The sequence below is a fragment of the Panthera pardus genome, unplaced genomic scaffold, assembly GCF_024362965.1.
Source record: "Panthera pardus isolate Hobbes unplaced genomic scaffold, ASM2436296v1 HiC_scaffold_17, whole genome shotgun sequence".
Classification (NCBI taxonomy): Eukaryota; Metazoa; Chordata; class Mammalia; order Carnivora; family Felidae; genus Panthera; species Panthera pardus.
In genome coordinates, this window is record NW_026526732.1 from 36,288,815 (window position 1) to 36,307,807 (window position 18,993).

Below are 18,993 nucleotides of genomic sequence, written 5' to 3' on the forward strand. Positions count from 1 at the left end.
TTAGCTGTTGTCTGGAAAGGGCTTAGAGCCCCAGTTCCACCTTTACAAGGTACCTTCCCATATAGAGAGAGGCGAACCTCCTCTGTGTCCTCAGGGAAACTTCCATTCACCTTCTAGGCACACTAGTGTCCAGTAAATGGCTTATACTGGCTTAGAAGAACCAATTGTTAAATTTTCAGGAATTTTGTGATCTTGTTAACATAGGCACTGCTTATTATATTATGTAGAGAATAATCAGATACATTATACTAAAACCAAGGTACTCAAAACTTAATACTTCCTAACCATTTTATTTCATTTTATTATCTGTGCGCTTGATGTTGTTTGCATCTGTTGTCTTATGAAGCATTTGTCTGGAAGCCATTTACTAGCCTTCCTTTCTCATAGGTACTCTTAATCTTGAGTGATTCTTCTAGAATCTTCTTCTGTTTGGCCCTGGGAAGGTTCCCATGGGGTAGGCACCTGCTTTTCCTCTCTCCCAGAGGTAGGGATGCCCATGATTGTCAATAATGTACTTCTTTCCCTTGTCCTCAGCATTCTGCTCTGATCAGCTAGGTGTTGGAGGCGGTGGGCAGTGGTAGGCAGGGTCTGCCACTGTTCAGCAAACACTAAAGGAAGACAGGTTCCAGTTGTTCATCAATTCGCAAGAATTTAAAGTACCTACAACATTTTTTGCCCTTGTTTTTGGACTGCAGCTGCAAATTCTTAGGAAAAAAAAAAGAGTGCCAGTTAACCTTCTATTATTAAAAAAACAAAAAACGAAAAAGAGCCATATTTTTTGGTTATTTCACAAAATAGACTTTTCATGTCAGTGTTTTGTGTTGACATGTAAACTAAAGTATAAAAGGTAGATATTCCTATTACGTAAGGCTGTAGTCTTGAGTGGATTTTCTACGAGCAACTGAGAGTCTAAGTAATTATGGGTAAAGTGTCTGTTATTTTCCCTCTCTCCTTTGCCCTGCATCCCTGCATAGCCCCACGATTGGGGTTAGTTTAGGGTTTAGTTTTATAAATATAACTTAAATAAATAAACACCAATTTATTTTTCTGAGGAAGTTAGTATTCTCTATGCATGTGGAGAGCTTAACATCAAAAGGATTCAAAAGAATTCACTCCTGCAATTTAAAAAACAAAAGGCCAATCATTTGGATTATAAAATACAATATTGATGATCAATATTGACATTTTAATTTAAGCCAATCTTGGCATTAAGATTCTTAATCTGATTCCTTGGGAGAAAAATCCCTGTGCACGGGGTCGCTGGGTGGCTTAGTCGGTTCAGCACCTGACTCTTGATTTCCACACAGGTCTTGATCTCAAAACTGTGAGATCAAACCCCATGTCTGGCTCGACAGTGAGTATGGAGCCTGCTTAAGATTGTCTGTCTTCCTCTGCCCTTTTCCCACTTGCTCTCTCTCTCTCTTCCTCAAAAAGATCCCATTCAAGAAAGTATTGTTTCTAATGTTTTCACTGCATATACTTACTTGGCTTTAATAATTTAATGTTGAGTTCGTCTCACATTGTTTGAAACTAGGGAGAAAATATGTCGGAAACAAAATAAAGTTGGTGTATCAACAATTTTGCACTGTAGTATAATTTCCACCATTCTTCTTAGCTTTTTATCCATAAAGTTGGTATGAAATCCAAACTTGGAAGTAATATTTGACTGTGATGGGAAACCACACAGCATTGCACGATCCAGATAAAGCACCCCTGATCAGTTGTCATTTGTACACATTGGAGAGACTTTTCTCAGGCTGAGTAAATACGGGTATTAGATTCATTTAGTCATGACACTCTTGCTTGTTGGGGCCATGAAATAATTAGTCCACCATGTTAAGGGACCAATCCAAACTTTCCTTAATAGTAGAGCCTACGTTTGTGATACCTAGGGGATTCATGTGACTCTTACATGAAAATTTACTGCAACATTCCAGTTGCTTCTTTTCACTTTTGATTTCACTATCATTAATAGATCTTCTCAATGTTTTGCTCCAAATTGTTGAAGTTCATATTTCAGAGCTCCATTGTCGAATGAGGTAGCCTCTATCCAGATGTGATACTCTAAATTAATTAAAATTAAGTAAAATTAGAAATTTGTTTCCTTATTCACACTAATCACATTTCGAGTGCTCAGGTCTCACATGCTGCTGGGGGGTGATATACGATATATGATATATCACTTATATGGTGATATAGGATGGAACACAAGAACACTTGGATTGTGGCACACAGTTCTGTTGGACAGGTTTTTTTTAAGTTTATTTATTGAGAGAGAGAGAGAGAGAGAGAGCACCCGTGTGTGAGTCAGGGAGGGCAGAGAGAGAGAGAGAGAGAGAGAATGAATCCCAAGCAGGTTCTGCCCTGTTACTGCAGGTACCCAAAGTGAGGCTTGATCCCACAAGCCATGAGATCAGTGATATCATGGCCTGAGCTGAAATCAAGAGTCAGACACTCAACCTGCTGAGCCACCAAGGTGTCCCAGACAGTTTTGATCTAGACTCTGAAGCTCTCCATATAGTACCTGCCCTTGAATAATTGTAGACATGTGGCTAGATTCTATTGTTTTGTAAGCATTTTGCTAATTCAAAGTTGGAGACATGATGTATTTTATAAAGAAAGTATAATAAAAATAAACCTGTTACAAATATATAGTGTTTCATCTATACTATGGACTAAAACATCTTAAGGGCTAGCATGGAAAATTAACCGTCATTTTTTATTTGTAACATTTTTTTTTTCCTCTCTAGAAACATTATTCTCAAATTTCAAATCCATACAACCTATTGAAAAATCCATATGGATATTGATTTCTGCTTTTACATCTTTAATCATAAGAGCCAAAGAAATCAAACAATGAATCATGTAATGTGTTGAAACAAAAATGGAAGGGCTTTTTTGAGATTTTTATTTTAATCATTAGGTTTGATATATAGAAAAAGTAATGACAAGATAGGCTTTATATTTGTGCAGGTAAAATAGAAAATCATGTTCAGAGCTGGACAGAGTGACAGATCAAATGATATAAAATAGAAATTACTGCTTTAACTCAGGTTAAAGAACTGTTTGGTGATGCCAGCCTATAACTTAGTGAAGCTAAGAGAATGCAAATCAGTTTTGTAATTTAGGTTAATTTTGTTTCAGATTTTAGAGAGGAACTATACCATTAAATGTAAAACTTTAAAAATACTATTTCTTAGGTGCCTTTAGAGTAGCTCATTATGACCTCATATTCTTGTAATATCTTTTCATATATTTGAAACTTCAGTGACAGCATATTTTAATACTGGAGCTGAACTGAGAAAGAAGTTTGTTTTAAAATAATCTTTGACTCACTTTCTTCCAAAATTAATTTGTTGTAATAGTGGTTATCACATCTTTAGTTACATAGGGGATTGGTGAACTGCTCTTACCAATGGACATTATGCAAGTATCTTTAAGAAAAAGGTTTCACCTCAAATTAGAAAAGCAGTATACTACAGCCCTCTGACCAGCTGGCCTCCCTTTTGCTCTTAACTTCCTTCCTTCTTACCTAAAGACCTGTGTGTGGAAGGCATGCTGCATGCCACTTGCTGCGCTAGATATTAGGGGTGACAAAGAGAAGGTCGTTTTCTCCATTTCCTAGGTCATCTCATAGTTAATACCATCATCTTTTCCTTAAACACCTTCAGTGGTCTCCTTAATATTGTCTTTGCCTCTGGCTCTTGCTCTGCCACAAACCACTTCTCTCCACAGTCATCACAATAAGCTGCTTTAGATCAAAATTCAGATTATGTCACTCCTCTGCCGTAAGCCTGTTCCATTACACTTAGAGTAAAACCCAATCTTTTTTTTAATGGAATTTAAAACATGTTTTTGAGAAAGGCATTCCATCAAAAGTGTAGTTCAGAGAATAATAACATAAGATATAGTCCTAAAAAGATTTTCTGCATTACACAAATAATACATTGATTAAATACTTACAAAAATTAAAATGCATAGGTTAAAAAGTACAAAGTGAAATTCCTTGATATTATTCCACCCGCTTCCATCCAAACCCTCCCTCAAGGTAACTACCTTTATTTGGGTCTGTATTCTGTAAGACCCTTTTCTATGAAATTACAGTCATAGTGTACATTTGCTATGTGTGTGTGTGTGTGTGTGTGTGTGTGTGTGTATCATAGATGTATAGAAGTATAAAGATAGATGTATAGAAATGTAAAGAATAGTTGTTATTGGCACAACTTAGCCTATAGTCTGGACACTTGAGCTATGAATAACCTTGTCCATTTACTCCCAAGATGCCTGACAGATGATTATTTTTTTTCCCTCTATAATGTGAAAATGTTAGCAAAGCGCTACTAATGTCCAGGGTTCCTTCCTCTCTCACCTCAAACATCTCCTCCCAACAGTTCTCCCAGCGTATTACCTTTAGGTCTCCAGTAGGCTATTCTTACAGCATACTGGTCTTTCAAAACACATAAGAGATATTAAGGATTCTACCCCAAATCTTCCCATGGCTTCTCAACACATTTAGAATAAAATCCAAATCCCTACCATGTATTCAGCTCCTGTTGAAGTTGTCTTCATGAAGTTCGCACGAAGTTGACTACTGCTCTCTGCCTCCTTCACTTCGCCCTATGCTTCTGGAATGTTCCAAGATTGTTCCTATTTCAGTGTCTTTTTGCTTGTTACTTCCTTTGCTTGGAATGGTATCCCTTCCTTCTTTACATTTAGGTCTCTGCTCATATTTTATCTTCTGAGAGAGTTCCCTGATCAGCAGTGTCCCTACTGCTTTGTTCTTTAGTTCCTTGCCTCCATAAAACTTTGTTACTATATTATGTTGGCTTATTGTCTTTCTTCTCTATTCGAATGTGGTTCATCTCTTGTACATATTAAGTATTCAGTGAATAGTTATATAATGAACAAATGCATTTGCTATGCTAAAAGGGTCAGTAGGCAATCAGAATTGAAGCTGATCTTTTTATTCCATGTTTGTTTCATTTATTTCCTTTTTCCCATTGCCTTGAATTTCTCTAGTATTAGGATGGGCATTTCAGGGAGACCCAAAGAAAAATATAAACTCAAGACTTAGTTAAGCTATAAAAGAATTAAGCCATGAATGATTAGCTCTTGGTATCCCTGAGTATGTAAAATATTTTGATCTTTTAACATAATCAAATGGAAGTTTTAATTATTACCTTGCTTGATTTAACATTATCTAATGGTCTTATAGATATTTTAAGGGATTTCTCATGGCCTCTATTTTTCTACAGAAGAAAATAGGTATAAAGAGTATAGACAGAGTTAAACTAGTGTTATTTAAAAAATAATTATAGTTTAAGTAAAAAAATGGTTTTATTTCTCACTGTGTCTTTCTTTAAAATCATATTTAAATAATTTTCAGTGGTCCTAATTTTCAGTGGTTTCTGAACAAACTACATTCTGGGTGATTTTCTTAATGCGAAGATTTGTGATGAGTTTATCACCAGTAAAGTTGAGGTCTATTTATATATCAGACCTCTCCAATTTTTGAGAGTTGGAGCTTTGAATCAGGTTAGTTCAGTAAATCGTTGTTGGTTTCAGTGACATGTAGTCTACAGAAAATGAAAGATGAATTTCCCCTGCTCTTCTTAAATCCTGAACACAGGATTTAACATCAGGTAAAAGGAATACCAAGTTTTATTTTACTGCACCAACTTCACTTACTATTATATAAGTCTTTACAATGGTTATGACATTATTTTCAGTCTCACATTAAAGTAACATCTCTAAGATTGTTTATATTAAACACTGTTCTTTTGTTAGTAAAATTTTGGGTTTAAGAGATGAAACTGCATACACACACACACACACACACACACACACGCACACACATGTTTTCCTGGAGATACAATAATACATAATTGGTGTTCTTTATTCATAATATGTATATGAATGTAGGGATAAAATTTTGCATCATTGTATATAGTCAGTGTGCAAGAAATATTTCATGACTGGATGGACAATACCCAAGCGCGTTTAGGTGTAATGTTAGATGTTTAGATCTTTCTATGAGATTGCAGTCCCTCGGTCTACTTGTTGCTTCCACAGTGTCCTTCTTTTAGGCATAAATCCATCACATCCTCTCGTTTGTAAAACCCTTCAAAGTACATTATAGTACTTTTGGGATAAAGGGCAGACTCTTCTTGCAGTGTCTGCAAGATAATGTCTCAGCCTCCTACCACCCAGGCCTTATCTCCACAGTTTCGTTCCTCCTAACTATCCCTAAAAGTTTAATAAATTGCTATGCCAGTAGGTCAAGAAATTTCCTCCTGTCATGCCTTTTGCAAATGCACCTCATTGGCTCTCTGATAGCTTTTTGTCTGTTTGCTCTGTTTTCAAACTCTACTCTGGAATCATTTCCTTTTTGAATCATTGTTTGCTTTCCCAGGTAAAAAATGATTTATAGACCCTTTGCCGTGTTGTATGTTAGTGCTCTACATAAGTTGTAGGTCTTTCCCTCCTAGAAGTTATGACTCCGTCTTTTTTCAGTCTTTGTATCACTACTGGCAAAGGTATTTAGTGTGTGCTTATTAAGTGCTTGGGGAAAGAGGATGAGTCCCTTGACCACAGAATCATTCAGAGGTCATTTCTCCAAAGTCTTTTGCTCTTCGCCCTGAAGAAGCAAGTCTGCCTCTGAACCCTCTCCTATCTCTCTAACTCAGCTTTATCACCTATAATTGCACTATAGTTATTTCCTAACACACTACTCTCTTCTGCCACACTGTGACTTTGTTGAGGGCAGGGATTAAAAATTCGGTATTTCTCTTTTTCTAGTGTCTATCAAATATTAGGCACTGCATATATGTGTGTGTGTGTGTGTGTGTGTGTGTGTGTATGAATGAGTGGCCAACTGTTCAAATTTTTTAAAATTAGTATTTTATACAGCTTGGATTTTTTTTAATGTTTACTTATTTCTGAGAGAGACAGAGAGAGAGAGACAGAACATGAACAGGGGAGGAGTAGAGAGAGAGGGAGGCACAGAATCAGAAGCAGGCTCCAGGCTCCTAGCTGTCAGCACAGAGCCCGATGCAGGGCTCGAACTCACAAGTGGTGAGATTGTGACCTGAGTTGAAGTCGGACACTTAACCGACTGAGCTCTCTAGGCACCCCAGGCTTGGATATGTTTTAATTTTAGCTGAGTATCTGAAAAAGCAAACCTGCGAATCCAGCCATGAAGTGATTTGCCATGCAAACAAAAAGATACTGAAGCAACACTGGTTCTTAGAACCAACTCTTCATTACTAACTAAAGGACTAAGACAAAGACTTCTGGTTCAGTTTATTTCTAAACTAAGGGAGATCAGCTTAGATGAGTGGTTCTCAGACATTGGCCTGCGTCAGAATCACCTGGAGGGGCTATGGATCGCTCCCCCCATCTACAGAAACTCTGTGGCTGGGTCCCAAGTATTTTCTTTCCCAGCTACTCCCTTGGTGGTTCTGCTGTTGCCAGGACCACCTGTTGAGAATCATGGCCTGGTCTCTCGAATTTGTTGATTCTTTAATGCCAGCTTGTAGAAGCAGTGCAAATTTTAAATTGGTTAAATATCTCCTGAAGGCTCTGGAAAGGTCTTTGATTTTCATAAGCTACTTGTGGATTCATTACAGTGACTCTTTGAGGTCACCTAAGTCACTTGAAGTTGGTTTATATTCTTTTCGGTCTTTATTTAAAGAAGGCACTTAGTCATGGCAGTATCTGTCACTTTCCCTCACCTATAACTCAATCCTGCCAATTGAATTAAGGCTCTCCCTCCTTTTCTATCTCCTGTTCTCAAGGGTGATAGACTTTATCTCCTCATCTGTCTTTTTTTTTTTTTTTTAAACTGGGCTTTATGCCCAGTACAGAGCTTGAACTCATGACCCTGAGATCAAGATCTGAGCTGAGATCAAGAGTTGGATGCTTAACCCACTGAGCCACCCAGGGGCCCCTCCCCATCTATCTTTAAAGCCTATTTTTATTCCATTCCTTTTGTCTTCTATGGATAACAAAAATAGTTTGTGAATCAGTCGTTTTTTAATATAGTTTCAGGCTTTTGTAATTGTACAAAAAGTTCCCAGGATATCTTTTCATCGGTATTATAATTTCTAAGGTTCTCTGCCCCAGATAAATCATTCTTATTGATTGCCAGACACCCAGAGGATAAGGTTATGGGTATTCTTCTAAAATGATGTTGACTTTATGATATGGAAAGGGATGTCATTTTCCCTCTTTTTTGACTGAAATTTTAGGCTTCAGTACTAGCTAGCTTCAGATCTCTGAGTATCCTACAAAACCATTTTTTGTCTTAAAAGTTTTAGCAAGAAAGATTCTTAAAGGAAGACCATCTCCTTTGCTGATTTATAACATATGATTGTTTTATTAATATATTGCCAAATATTTAAGTTGATATTCTGCAAAAAATTAAATGAAATGTATACTTTTAGTTAATTGATCTTAAATAAGATTTTTTAAAGTCAAGGTAAATATGTGTGTGCAGTTTTATGTGTATGGGACCCCCCCACCTTGTTTTTTGGCAATGCTAGGATGGCTGGCCCTATTGAATCCTCTCTAAAGTTTCCCATTATTATCTTCTGCAGAAACTGTGAAATATATTGTTCATTACTTCCCCTAGTAAATATTTTTGAGTGCCTGCTAGGCTTTTTACTAGCTAAAAACACTGACATCTTAAATTATACACTAATACCTCATTATATTTGCTATTTAGTCCTTATAGTCAAAGATGTCACTGTACTTGCCCATTTACTTATAAAATAGGGAACAGATCATGGAGGTTTTTTTGTTTTTGTTTTTGTTTTTGTTTTTTGAAATCCCTAAATTCAAATAGGAGTACACAAACTGGTTATTCTAATGAACTTTGTGTCATCGTCTCTCCCCATGCTAATCCTAACCTATTTTTTCAGGAGGGAAAATTTACAGTACTTTTGGAATTACTTAATTCTCAAACCAGGACCATGAAAGCAAAGGGTTTCTCTTTTCATCCATCGTCTGAAGAAAATAATTACTTATTAATATGTTTGCATTTGTGATGTGAGAGCTCAAATTTAGCCTCCAGTTGAACTTTGGGTTATACTACCAGCGGAGTAGCATTTAATCACTTGGTTCACTTAAAGATTGCTTTCTCTCTCATATAGTATGCACGACCAACAGATTTCATATGTAATAGATATTTAGCGTTATGGTACATATAGGTTGCACTATGAGTTTTAATTTTTTTTAATTGAGCCCCATAATTATAAATTAAACCTCTTGAGAGTCCCCAGCTTGGTGAGGAACAGACTTACTGTTTAGTTTGAAGGCATTTTTTTTTTTGGATATAGCTGTGTAAGTGAAGTGATCTACTTCTGCTGTGTGTAAGATTGGACTGTGCTAAAATTTAAAAGGTTCTGCCTGTGGATTGTAGGAAGACAAATGGCTCATCTCTAGAAGTGAGGAAAAATAGTACTGTAATTCAGTGTCATGTTGATAGAAATAGCAACCTTAACCAGTCATCTTTTATTTTTGGCTCAGACAACTAACTATAAAATATAACCCAGATGGTGGAGCTATGATAGTAAAGATACAGAAATGACATTTTGCTGATGAATTTTCTGCTACCCTTTGCTTCTCTACTTTCAGTTTTATACCAGATCTTTTATGGTGTAAGTTGCTTGCTTATGTATCTGAGGACAGACCCATAGGATGAAAAACGTGTTTTGTGGCATTTTTAGATCTTGGATTATTTCACTTAACTTTTGTTCATTTCCCTCTTCTAGTTGCCTTTTTGATTTTCTCTCTTTTGCTAAACTCATACTCTAACATAAATTAGGCTGTGCCATGAAATCGTGGGCCCTATTTCAATTTATTTTTGAACACATTACAAGCATTTGGAATGTAGACTCTGTCTGCCTGTCTGCCCTGGAATTGGCAATGCCTCTAGAGAGAGCAGGGTGGTGGGCACATTATACTGCGATCCGTAGTCTCAACCTTCTTACCGTACTGGGCCTTGAATTGAAATGAAGAAGGAGTCATGTAAGGGTAGTTTAGTGAGATGGGTATAGGATTGTTCAAAATGTTTTGTGGTAGAGATTAGGAATGGAGAAGGTAGCCTGTGCACTGAGTTTGTTGTAGTACCGAAGAGTTGAGAGGTGTTTCTCATGGTCTCTGGCATCATGCCACCTGGGACTGCCCTCTTGCCCCTTTACTTCTCCCTGGTGTGGATGTTAAGGCTCTACCTATGATAGTCAGTCCCTGGAGGAGGAAAGGGAGGAAAGGATTAATAGCTATGGAGAATCTTCTGGATTCTTTTAATCCTCACAATGACTCCGCGAGGTCTGCACAGGGATTTGAGTTGAGGGCTTTCATTTAGAATGGAGGCTCTGCCTAGCATGTCTGTGCTCTTGTCTCTGTGTATACATCTTCATTATCATGAAGGACTTATACCAGAACCTTTTTGAGAAAACAGTATCTACTGCTTTCCCCTAAAGGCGTCTGAGTGATCTAGAAAACACACAGAGAGCACAAAAACTCCTCCTGTTTTTATGTTGTGAATATTATTTATTTTTGTTTCATGCTTTGAGTTTGTTTTCAGAGATGAGAACTCTGTCTGGGTCTCTCTTAACCACATTATGAACATTATGTGTTGTTGATACATATTAACCTGCATCAATATATATTCAAATTAAAAAGACCATTGACAATTTGCAAGTGTAAGATTTTAGGAATGAAAATTAATTTAGATAACTAATAGACTTATTACCAACTTAAATTTTCTAGCATAAGTTCTAAAAATGATTATTGTTAGTTCCTTTATTTAGATCTTCTAGATACGTTGGTGGTTACGTTAGGGAGAGCCAACTCCCTGGGCTAATTTGAAGCACAGGAATGTACCAGCCTGTCATATTCATTTCATTGTGGAGCCCTCTGAAAATCACCTTCTATGGGCTTTTCTTTTTACATGGTCTACTTTGGCATGAAATCTCTTAGGTTTTATTTTCTCCTTTTGATTTTGCTTCTGCATTTCTGCTGGTTCCTGGACACTGGTGTGTGCTTTGACTGATGTCTGTTGTTGATCAGGCAAATACAGCATCCCTCTGAAAAGGGCTGCAGTTGAATGCAACTGCTTTTCATGCGAGTGTGGTCTTGTTATACCTAATGTGGTCATCCACGTAAGATAATGTAGCAGGCCCTCTCATCACTTAGACCTTGGTAATGCTAAACCTCAGGGATATTTTTGTAACAGTGACATTTTATTCAAGAATACTTGGCTACAGTATACACAGAATTTACATCATAAAATCAACTCAAGTCTGTATTATATTATTATAATCATGTGTGGATAGATAGATAGGAGTCTGTGTGTGTGCGAAAGAAAGAGAATATCTAAACCCATACGGCAGCTTCTGTTGAGCAGCAGACCCTGAAACTATACAAGAAGCCTGTATATATTCAGGTAACTGAGTATAGGTTTTAGAATCTCTGGAACGCTTATTACTCTGTGCAGACTGTGAAGTCTTGATGGGAAGAGTCCTCCTAGGAAGTTGGCCGTATTTAATCTCGGGACATTTTAAGGACAAAGAACTGGTTTTGAATTCTTATGCACTTAGAAATCATGGAGGTGCTAAGGGTAGCTAGAATCAGAAATATGAAAGAGATTCAGATGAAGAATCAATTAGGGCTTGATTATATGTCTTAGTTGTCTCCCACATCTAGTTAACATGTAATTAGAATCCCCTGATTACTCTTGGAAGCAGCTTTAAAGCCAGAGTATGTAGAAGTATTTCCCTTGCTTCCATGTTTTATCTGTGTGCTTTTTGCGATTGCACATATTTATCTCCTTCAAAGGAACTAAATAAGCAAGGAAGAAACCAATAGAGAAGGACTGTGAAGAATTCATTAGCTTTAGAGAGCTCCACGACCTTTTACTGAAGGCAGTTTTGTATATTGGACTCTTAGAGATAAACTATTACGTGAATCAATAGGCAAACCAGCCTGCCCGTCACAGGTCTGACGTGGAGAACCTCTTTTTTTTCAACACTCTGAGTGAACCTTTAGTTTAGAAAGCAGAATTCCAGACTGACAGTACCTGTACGAGGAGCTGCAGTGGGGGAGAGCAAATGATAAAGATTTCAGACATTCTGAAACCTACACTCTGTTACTTGAATACACACAGTCTTTTTGCATAGTTACAGGGTCTGCCATTCAACGGAAGCTGCTGTATGGGCTTAGATATGCTTTCTTTCACACACACATACACACACACACACACACACGGTCCTATCTGTTATCTCTCCACACACCATTATAATATGCATTGGACTTGGGTATCACCTGCCATTTATGTGTATATTAATCTTTAAGTATGAACAGAAATAGAGTATCTCTACATTTGAAAAGAAACTAGATTCAAGATTTTGAAGTTGCCACATAGATATTTGACTTACTCAGTGTAAGATTTTCTGGGACCTATAACCAGAAATTTATTCCTTACAGCATTATTTAACTATTCAAAGGAAGTAATTATGTTTTCATGATTTACAAATTAGCTTAGGAAAATTGTCTGGAACTTTCTCAAGGGAGAGTCATTTTATTATGCCAACAAAATTTTATGAGTTAGGTAAAAGTGAACTAAGTACCTTATTCCATACTTCCCCATGAGGCAAACTATTGACTAAAATCCACTTATATTAACTTAGTTGTTTTGTAGCACATTGGAACTCTTTCCAGCCTCAGTTCTCAGTAGGATTCTTGTGGTAGGTTCACTGATGTGGTGGAGAAAAGAAAAGTCACTGTCTTCAATGACTTTATATTTTAGTAGGGGAGATGAATCTCAAAAACTTATTTGTATAGTAAATTATGTTATTATAATTTTGCTCCGTTCGTAGCTCTGGCCTGAGGACACTTCTTCCCAGTCTCCTACAGAGCAGATATTAATCTGCATGTAATTTAGGATTAGTTCAAAGCATGTAAATTAGGATTAGGTTAGGAAACACTTCTACACCATTGAGTTTCTTTTCCGGCAAACATGCCATCATGCTCATTATTTTCTTCCATTAGACCTTGAGTCATGCTCTGTTCATCATAAACTTTAGCATTGACATCTTTAAGAGTTGCTTTCTCTCTACTGCCTTAGCCCACCTTCATCCTGATGACTTTGCTTTCTTTATGGAAAGTCCATTGACAGATTCTTCGCTTCTTCATCTCCACATTTGCCTACCTTATCTTAACCTGCTGCTCTGGTTAAATGGATCGTGTAATATCTCACAAGCATTCTAACTTTGCATGTAAGCGTCTCACTTTCTGACCATAACATAAGCTCATCCCTGTTTCCTTCATTCATTTTACAGAGCTTATCCATCAACCTCGTGGTGAGCTCCAGATCATCAAGCCATCTTTCGTTTGCCAATTCATCAACTTGCTTATCATATCAAAATTTGATCTCATCATAATCTTTTTGATCACATTTGCCATTTTCATAAACTCTTTGCTTGCTTGTTTTTCAATCTATTTTTTATAAGCTTAGAACAAACATTCTGTTTAAAAATCATACCCCATATTAGCTCGGGATCACTAGAAATTTGTGGTCACCAACTGCAAATGAGCCCGCAGGATTCCTGGAATTCCTACTATGTTTTTCTGTTCCATTCCCTTTCTAGCCCTCCTTTCCCTTCCACTCCACTTGATACTCTCCAGTCTGTAACTAGTCTTCTTTTTACCAGCCCATCCCGTATAGCTGAGAAAATTGAGGCCATGTAATAGAAAATCCCTTAATTACCAATCCTACAATTTTATTCATATTTTAATTCATCTCCCCTCTCCTCATATTGTAAAAAACTCGAGTCCCTTCCTACGATCTATGATTTGGATCCTGTCCTATCCTATCTCACACTAACAGTTATCATTTCTTTCTCACATATACTCAAAAATTTCATCCCAAATTGAATCACCCTTACCGATTTCTAAGCATTTGTTTCCCATCTTAAAAAGGAATGATAATTAAAAAAAAAAAACACTTCTCTTGATCCCATATCTTCTTCCATTTTTAATTTTTTTTAATTTTTTAAGTTTTTTATTTTTCTAAAATAAGCTCTAGGCCAAATGTGGATCTCACAATCCTGAGATCAAGAGTCACATGCTCTACCAACTGAGCCAGCCAGGCATCCCTCTTCTTCCATTTTTTAGTTAAATTTCTCCCCACCAATTCAGGCACACTTCTTATGGAAATTTTTTATATTCATCTCTACTCCTCTATTGTCTTCATCATTGTCCAATATGGTTTCCATTTCTGTTGTTTCATACAGATGGCTTTTCCTTTGGTCATTCCTAATCTCAGTGGCACATATAAAGAGTATTTTTTCTCAGCTTTATTAAGATACAATTGACATATAATACTGTGTAAGTTTCAGGCAGACAATGTGTTGATTTGATATACTTATATTTTGTAAAAGGATTACCACCAGAGCCTTAGCTAACACCTCCATCACATCACATAATACCATTTTATTTTTGTGGTGAGAACATTTAAGATTTATTCTCCTAGCAACATTCAAGTCTGTGATACAACATTGCTAACTATAATCACCATGCTGTAAATTAGATCTCCAGAATGTATTCATCTAATGACTGGAAGTTTGTACTCTTAGTATGATACCATTTATATATGGGATCTAAAAAAGCCAAACTCATAGAAGCAGAGACTAGAATCATGGTTACCAGGGTCTGAAGGGTTTTGGAAATGACGAGATTTCAGTCAAAGAGTGCTAACTTCCAGTTACAAAATGTATGAGGGGGTATTTTTTTTAATTTACTTATTTATTTTGAGAGAGACAGATACAGCACGAGTGGGGAAGGAACAGAGAGAAAGAGAGAGAGAAAGAATCCCAAGTGGCCTCCCAGCTGTCAGTGCAGATCCTGATGCAGGGCTCGATCTCACAAACCATGAGGTCCTGGCATCTCTTCCACTTAAGACATTTTTTTTACTGGCTTTTGTGACATTTTGTGTCCGTCTCACTTTTATTTTTCTACACAATTTTGTTTTTCTTTCTACAGTCTCCTCCTCCTTTTGCAGGCTCATCATTCTCAATCCTGTCATGGTAGAAAGTATCAATTAGGGGCTCCTGGGTGGCTCAGTCAGTTGAGCGTCTAGCTCTAGATTGTGGCTCAGGTCATGATCCAAGGGTCATGGGATTGAGGCCCACATTGGGCTCCATGCTGAGCATGGAGCCTGCTTGGGATTCTCTCTCTCTCTCTCTCTCTCTCTCTCTCTCTCTCTCTCTCTCTCTCTCCCTCCCTCCCCCTTTGCCCCTCCTCCACTTGTGCGCCTGCTCTCTAGAAAGAGAGAAAGAATGAAAAGGAAGGAAGGAAGGAAGGAAGGAAGGAAGGAAGGAAGGAAGGAAGGAAGGAAGGCATCTTAAAAATTCAAAAAGAATTATCAATTAGGAGTTTTCTGGTAACTTTTGACAGACAGTTTTACTAAAGGAAGGGGACAGAAGCTTGGCTGACTGAGCTGATAATAATTAACCTTTATTGGTGCACCTGGGTGACTCAGTTGGTTAAGCTTCTGACTTCAGCTCAGGTCGTGATCTCGTGGCTTGGCTCATGAGTTCGAGCCCCCGTGTCAGGCTCTGTACTGACAACTCAGAGCCTGGAGCCTGCTTTGGATTCTGTCTCTCTCTCTTCTGCCCTTCCCCCCTCCCTTGCTCGCACCCTGTCTCTGTCTCTGCCTCTCTCAAAAATAAACATTTAAAAAAACAATACTTACTGAACACTTACTATATACAAGAGACTATCCTAAGCTAGCATACGCATCATCATGCTCCTATTTGTGTCCCCCACCAACCAACTGAGACACACACACACACACACACACACACACACACACACACACACGCCTCACCATAATCATACAAGGTTGGTATTATTTTTATCCTCAATTTAAAGAAAAGTCAAGTAACTGGACCAAAGTCATAACAGTTAACAAGTGGCGGAGCCAGGAAAGGACCTGAGTCAATCTGCCTCCAGCCTCTATTCTTCCATCAAGTTCACTACACTGTGTCTCAAGATAAAGAACCAAATGAAAAGAGAGCATTTCCTTTAAACGGGCTTCAAATTTCCTTTAAGATGCTAACATGTTAGAGTTTTAAAGATTAACATCATTTTAAATTGTACGTTGATTAGATATTACATTGACTAGGTAGCAGTTCCATCAGCATTACACTCTGCCTATTTTCATACTATACTCACTCCTATGGTCCCAAAGCCATTGGCAATGGGACATAGGAGGCTGGGTGGTTGTTTTGTCTCCCATCCACCCATTCCTAGTGTAGACCTTGTCCTTTGTTATGTCTTTCCTACTTTGTCCTCATAATTACTGACTTCACTGGAATAAAGTGAAGCTGAGAAGTAGAACAGGGGTCTTTGCAGGAAGAGAAATACTTCATAATGAAAAGATGGCTAATCTATGAACACAGAAATGTGTGTGTGTGCGTGCACACCTGTGTGTGTGCGCAAGTGTTTTACATTTCATAGAAGTGTATCTGATATGAAAACAATTGTCATGTCACTTTCCAAGCATTGGAACAAAGGCTTAGCAAGAAATAAAAGGGAGAATCAGAGACATTAACTGACGTATAACTTGGAGCAGCTGTGGTAGAGGCCCCTTTCCTGGGGGGTGAGAAAACTTGTACTTGACTCCCAACTTTCCTGTTTACAAATTCTTGAGCAAATCACATAACCTTTTAGAGCCAAATCCCAAATCCTTAACATGGATATAATGCAGCTTTCATTATAAGGTTTTATAAGGATTAAATAGTCACAGGTGTAAAAGTGCTATATAAACCAAACAGTAAGCTCATCAATGTTGTTAATATGTGAGATTTATGTAAGTGTATCACAGGAAAATAAGTTTTATTTGCTTTAATGGTAGTCCAAGAAAAGAGAAGATACAGAAAGAAAAAGTGAGAAAGCCATTTTTGAAGAACTACATTTTTATAAATAGACCACATATCTGTAATTAATTGTTGTTGGTTATTTCACTTTTGTTGTAGCCAACATTAAATTATTTTAATTTCCTGTTTATCTTTGTTTTACTTTCTCCAATTGTTTTACTTCCTTTGCTTCATGTAGGTGATAAGCTTGTGCATGTTTACTACACTCCCCGAGAAAAAGTTTCTAATTTGTTGAAATTGAGCTTTTATTCTGGACAATAGATTCGGGCCTTGATTTAAAAGGGAACAAAAGAATCAGTTCTTTATTATAGCAAAAAAAAAAAAAGTTTCTCTTTTTAGTGACCTCATTTTCCCTGCTAAGTGTGTCTTTGCCTCATTAACAAGAGCTGGAGGAAATTTCTAAGATCAGATTCCTTTACTACTAAGGATCTAATCAGCTTTATCACTTCAACAGAGCCCTCACCTTGTAAGGCTCCTGTGTCCAGTCAGGGGAAACAAATCTCAGTAGCTTAATTATGGAAAGCTTGCTTGAGCAAATGCTCAGGCCAGATCTAATGTTTGGTGTCAGGTAGACAACCAGGGCTTCCCAGAAGAAGGGAGCGATGGAAGCCATACCAGATGTCACCTTTCACCCATCTAAGAGGCTAGCCTGGGAACAGAATGAACAGGCTGTTTTTGCATGCTGTTTTCACTCCACTCCATTACCTGAAATACTGAAGGTAATGATTCCAATCAATTTTTTTGCTACTCTAGCAACATTCTTGGATTATTAACTAAATAAGTGAAGTAAGGTTGAATTAAAATGGGGAGGGGGGAAAGGCAAACCCTAAAGAACAAGGACTTTATCCTTTGGCAGACTGAATTAATACAGAGAATGTACCTCATATAACAGAAAGTTGAACTCAGAACGCCTGTGATAGAATTGTCATCACATGTAACCCAAGCAATTTATTTAACTGGGTCTTCCTAGCCTCATCTTGGCAATACTTTTTAATTCAGTTTTTCTTGACCTCTCTCTTACCTTTCATTTTTTTTTTTTTTGCCACTTCCTACATCTTTTTTTATCTAGACTTCCCAGAATGCTGCACAACAGGCTTCACTGTTTTCATCTTCGCCCAGCAGAGGCCCTAAGTTTGTGCTGAGCTAGAACCGTACCCTGATCCCTGAATTGGCAAATAATGCCCATGGGAAAGGAGATATGGCTGCAATTCATGGAATCACATTGGAGAGACTCTCTCCTAAAATTTGTGTTCATCTAGATGCCATTGTTTGTACAGATATCTGATATTTTAAAATTATGGTTATTATAGCTTCTCTGGCCCTTTCTAATTTTGTTTTTCTTTTTGATGGGAGTGTTCACCTGCCTTAAACCTCCTGATACTTCTCTTCTTTCCTTGATCATTATGTCTGAATCACACTTTGTTGGCTTTCCTGCTGCTGCTGTATTGTTGCCTTCTATTTCAGTGGTTTTCTCCTCTTCATCTTCCTGTGCCATCTTATTCACCCATCATGTTCACTTTCAAATCTGTAACTTACTTCCATGATCACATCTAAATCTAAAGGTTAATGGGCATTGAGGAGGGCACCTGTTGGGATGAGCACTGGGCGTCGTATGGAAACCAATTTGACAATAAATTATATTTAATATAAAAAATAAAAAATAAAGGTTTATTGTGAACCTATTTCTTACATTTGAGATATGTTTGTCCTGTTATCCCATAAGCCTGTACCCTATGTGCACCCTAGGCAAATCAGATTTGAAATGTACTTAGTCATTTCTCCCTCAACTTTGTACATTTTCTGCATCACTAGTCCTGGCTAGGGATTCCAATAGCATCATTCACCTAGTGGTGCAATCCTGGAGCCAGAATTGACCTATATTTCACCACAACTAACAAGTCAATAAGTTTTATTTTGTCTGTTTCCTTAGTTTTATTTTTATCTCTACTTTTTCTTTGCATCTGTCTATTTACATGACTAGTAGCATACGACCTGAGCATTTCCAACCTCAGTTTATTTTAGTCCATCCTTTACCTTATAGGCATATATA

At 37.4% G+C, this 18,993-nt stretch overlaps 1 protein-coding gene across 12 annotated transcripts in view; it reads left to right on the top strand.

Annotated features, from left to right (window-relative positions):
- PTPRK (protein tyrosine phosphatase receptor type K) overlaps positions 1 to 18,993 on the top strand; it is a 557,535-nt gene that overhangs the window by 259,136 nt on the left and 279,406 nt on the right. The window lies entirely within an intron of this gene.